This window comes from Boleophthalmus pectinirostris, unplaced genomic scaffold (genome assembly GCF_026225935.1).
Source record: "Boleophthalmus pectinirostris isolate CB_2022bp ecotype Guang Dong unplaced genomic scaffold, ASM2622593v1 HiC_scaffold_10, whole genome shotgun sequence".
NCBI lineage: Eukaryota > Metazoa > Chordata > Actinopteri > Gobiiformes > Gobiidae > Boleophthalmus > Boleophthalmus pectinirostris.
In genome coordinates this window covers 1,734,034-1,739,033 of record NW_026570971.1, presented here as the reverse complement: position 1 = coordinate 1,739,033, position 5,000 = coordinate 1,734,034, and the positions used below count along the sequence as shown (strand labels likewise).

The 5,000-nt window shown below is 42.4% G+C and overlaps 2 protein-coding genes across 3 annotated transcripts in view; one reads left to right on the top strand and one right to left on the bottom strand.

Annotated features, from left to right (window-relative positions):
• LOC129410510 (zinc finger protein 271-like) overlaps positions 1-5,000 on the top strand; it is a 688,773-nt gene that overhangs the window by 107,783 nt on the left and 575,990 nt on the right. The window lies entirely within an intron of this gene.
• mta1 (metastasis associated 1) overlaps positions 2,270-5,000 on the bottom strand; it is a 143,270-nt gene continuing 140,539 nt past the window's right edge. For both annotated transcript variants that reach the window (XM_055158804.1, XM_055158808.1), the window contains exon 18: positions 2,270-2,838. The gene's annotated coding sequence lies outside the window, so the exon portion shown is untranslated. The remainder of the gene's footprint in view (positions 2,839-5,000) is intronic.

Sequence of the window (5,000 nt, the reverse complement as noted above, 5' to 3'; positions counted from 1 at the left end):
AGCCATAAATCTTGGAGCGACATGACGCCACGGCGGGTTGTTTGTCGCGTTACCTCCACCAGCTTCGCTCGGATCCAGCGGCGTCCCGTGAGCAGCGCGGCCGGGCGTCAGGCGCATCCCCTCGGCGTGACGGTGCGGCGGCTGCGGGGGGCTGGAGGCTGCGGGTCTGCGGGGACTGGAGGCTGCGGGTCTGCGGGGGGGAGATCGCGCAGAGGGTCGGGGAGGTTGTCCGCAGTGGAGCCACAGCGCGGCGGTTGGAGAACAGCGGCCAAACCCGGCACATGCTCAGAGCGCACGAGCGAGCGGCGCGCGGGGTTAACCGTTTGTGTCCCGGGACAGAGTTTAGACACGGAATAAGTCCGCGTTGACCCGGGACAGTCCCCATTGACCCGGGACAGTCCCAGTGTTGAGTCTGTGTCCCACTGTCCCTGCAGATTTACACAAAACCACTGATCTCAGTTTTATACTAGAAACGTGTCAGTGTCTCTGCTGTTGCAGGATCAGTTTGGTCAGAAATAAAGAGACATAAACTGTCATTTGTTTTGGTAAAATACAGAAAAACTGCTTAAAAATCACCAAAACACAGAAAATGACAGTGAGTCGTGAATGGGCCGAGTGCAGAATATTTTTCTTAATCTCTCAATTTACAATTTTATTACAAACCAGGGACGTCCCGGTTTTTATTTTGAAACTCTGGTCACTCTGAACAGTTCAAAAATAAAATCAAATGTTGACCTTATTTAAACACGCAAGTTTTTTTTTAAAATTATTATTATTAATGAATGAATGAATGAATCATTCATTTACACGTCGCCTTTCAAAGACACTCAGAGTTTTGCGCTGACGGTGCAGATTGGCAGCCTCACTTCCGTCAGTCTGCCCCAGGGCGGCTGTGGCTACAGTAGTAACTTACCACCACTGAGTGTGAAGTGATTAATGTAAAGTGTCTTTGAGACAAACTACTGTAGCCACAGCTGCCCTGAGGCAGACTGACGGAAGTGAGGCTGTCAGTCTGTGCCATCTTCCCCTCTGACCACCAACACACTCACACACAACCTTCATACAGTGTCTTGCCTAAGGACACAACAACAGTTCTTGTGTCTGGCTCCTCCTGTGGCTCCTGGACGTCCCAGAGTCTCATCCAAGTCCAGACCTGGACCTGGACCTGGACCTGGACCTGCTGACAAACCACTCACCTGCTTGTTTCCATGGAGACGTCAATGTTCCACAGTGACTTTAAACAGCTTCACTTTACATTTATTCACTTACAGGAGGATTTATGTCTCAAAAAACTAAAACAACATTCTGACGGTGAGCGGGGTCGCCTCTCCACAGATCTGACCTGTGACTTGGTCTGGTTTGGTCTCCATGAAGATAGAAAGTTTTAAAAAGTTACACGACCAAGAAGTTCCAGTTCCAGGTCAGATCTGTGGAGAGGCGACTCCGCTCAGTCAGAATGTCTGTTTCTTTAAGTGTGAGATTTTGTCCACACCTTTTCCCACAGGACGAGTTTTCCTTCCAAATCACTTAAAGCTCAAGCTCAGCCTTTGTCCCTGTAGAGACGACGGTCGTCTGCGTTTGACCCTCAGCGTCTCTGGGTCACATGGGTCACATGGGTCACATGGGTCACATGGGTCACATGGGTCACATGGGTCAGGAGCAGTGATCAGGGCTGAAGCACCAAACTCTGGGCCCTGGTACAAATCATCTTACTGGACTCATCCTACATGTTTTCTGAAGACAAATGCACATTTCTGTTCAACCTGGGTCCCATTTTGTGGCTGTAAAAGTTTAACTGTTGAGTTTTCACTCCACTTCCTTTTTTGTGAAAAGTTTGTGTTGTTTTGTTTTTATTTATTGTCTCTCCACCTGTACAAAGTTCTGTTTACGTGTGTATATCGTTTTTTAGTTTTTTTTAAATGATGGTGGCTGGTGTATGATGTTATTTTCTGGAAAATACATTTCCTGTCTATAAGTCATTATCTGAAATGTAACGATTATCTGATTATAAACAAGAAAAAAGCCCATTAAAGGATTTGAACTTATTGTTATTTGTGGGGTTTATATGACATGAGTTTTCTGATCCGGACACTTTGGATCAAAGTCGGTTGGACTCGACCCCCGGAACAAAATGAGTTTGACTCTCCTGATCTGTACGACCTTTAAAAACACGGGGAGAACATGCAAACTCCACATGGAAACACTTTAAACCCAGAGACCCGCCCCTCACCGCCGCCCGGGCTCCGGGTTGAACACAGACGCAGACACGTGGAAAACCAAGTCCTGTTTAATTGCATTATTGAAGCATAGATGCATTACTTGTGAAAAAGGTAGAAAAACAGCACTTTTCTCTCGAATAAGTTACACCAGGCCAAACATCGCGACGACTCAAACCAAACCGTCCAAAGCAACTTCTTTTAAATCATCGAAACAAAACGGGACGACTCAACTCAGAGCTCGGAAATAACGGTCTCCTGTTTTCGAAGTTAAAATAAACGAGAATAAAACACAGAATTAGATGCAAGTGGCTATTTTTTTTTCTTTTTTTTTTTTTTTTTTTACGGTCCTTCGCCCCAAACGGGTTTTTAAGCAAGCATTTCATGAAACTTCTGCAGCTTCAATCACCGTTCAACAATACGCAAAGTTATAGTAGAAAATTATAATAACATTAATTACAGACGGTAATAATGGTAAGATTAGTCCTGTACACAAGGGGGCGCCGTCGGGACCACAGAGCGACAGAGGAGCGCTGGACTCGCACGCGGAAACGAGGAGCGGAGACGTTGGAGACGGGATCAACATCTGTCCTCGGCTGTGGTCATCAGGCCTCTCCCATTTCTGGAACAAAAAAAAAGAAAAAAGAAAAGAAATGGGTCAAAGTTTAAAAAGAAATTTGGATTTTTTTTTGACTTTTCTGTTGGATTTAGGAAGAAAAAAGTGATTTAAGTTACAAATGTGAAAGGGGCTTGTGTAGAAATTACAGCTGAACTCTTAAAAACATGAACATAGATATTTGGAGGAGACTAAGACTAAACCAGGACTAAACCAGGACTAAACCAGGACTAAACCAGGACTGAACCAGGACTGAACCAGGACTAAACCAGGACTAAACCAGGATTGAACCAGGACAGAATGAGGACTAAATGAGGATAGGACCAGCACTAAACCAGGACTAAACTAAGACTAAACCAGACTTAAACCAGGACTAAACCAGGATAAAACCAGAACTGAACCAGAATTGAACCAGAGGAGGACTAAACCAAAACTAAACCAGGTCTTAACCAGGTCTAAACCAGGACAGTACGAGGACTAAACTAAGACTGAACCGGTATAGAACCAGGACTAAACCAGGATTGACCCAGATTTGAACCAAGACTAAACCAGGATAGAATAAGGACTAAACCAAGACTAACCAGGACTAAACCAAGACTAAACCAAAACTAAAATAGGACTAAACCAGAACTGAACAAGATTTGAACCAGGAGTGAACCAGGATTAAACCAAAACTAAACCAGGTCCAAACCAGGACAGAACAAGGACTAAATGAGGATAGGACTTGGACTAAACCAGGATTGAACCAGACTTGAACCAGGACTTAATCAGGACTAAACCAAGATAGAACTAGGACTAAACCAGGACTAAATCATGACAGATCCAGGTCTAAATGAGAATTGAACCAGGACTAAACCAGACTTGAACCAGGACAGAACGAGGAGAGATTGAGGATTGAACCAGATTTGAACCAGGACCAAACCAGAAGAACGAAGACTAAACCATGATACATCTAGGACTAAACCAGGACTAAATCATGACACATCCAGGCCTAAATGAGAACTGAACCAGGACTAAACCAGGACTAAACCAGATTTGAACCAGAAACCAGGACTAAACCAGAATTGAACCAAGATTAAGTGTATTTTGAACCAATGCCAAGTGCACATAGGTGTGTGTTTGTGTGTGTTTGTGTGTGTGTGTTTGTGTGTGTTTGTGTATTGATATTGTGTGTGTCTAATGGTACAGATTTGGCAGCCTCTCTTCCTCCCCTCTGCCCCAGGACGGCTGTGGCTGTGGTGAGAGCTTTGTGGCTTTCAGCTGCAGCGTCGGAGAGAACGAATCATGTAAAGTGTAAAGTGTAAAATGTAAAGTGTAAAGTGTACAAGTGTAAAGTGTACAGTGTAAAGTGTACAGTGTAAAGTGTAAAATGTAAAGTGTAAAATGTAAAGTGTAAAGTGTACAGTGTAAAGTGTACAGTGTAAAGTGTACAGTGTAAAGTGTAAAATGTAAAGTGTAAAATGTACAGTGTAAAGTGTAAAGTGTACAGTGTTCAGTGCTCTGGATGTTTGAGAGGCTCCATAAAACTCTGATGAATTATTAATCTTATAATAAGATTTTAACGACACTGAGCTGCTCTGCTCCTCACACGGACGTCCTGAACGCTCCGTCATCCCAAAGAAAAGACCGGAACACACACACTTATACATGTATTTATAGAAATGATGATGAAACCTGATCTCCACCATCCACCACAGACTTACACCAGAGAGGAAAAATACAAAAATATTAAAAAATACAGGTTAAATATGGATTTGATGAGATGAAACTCAGGATTTTATAAAGACCTGATGTTTTGATGAGGTGTGAGGTTGTGTTGTGTGTGTGTGTGTGTCTGTGTGTGTGTGTGTGTCTGTGTGTGTGTGCGTGCGTGTGTGTGTGTGTGTGTGCGTGGACAGTGTGATTTGTTCTTATTGTTGACTGTTTGTAATTTCACTGAATAATTTATTTTGTAAATATGCAGATGGGAACTAACTGTTTAAGCTCTAATCTGGTGCAGAACATCACTATTTTATTTTATTCAATTTTATTTTTACATTTTATTTTATTATATTTTATTTTTCATGTTATTATTATTAATTTTTATGTTATTAATTTTATTTTATTTGTTATTATTTTATAATATTTTTCCTATTTCATTTTATTTGTTTATTTTATTTTATATTTAT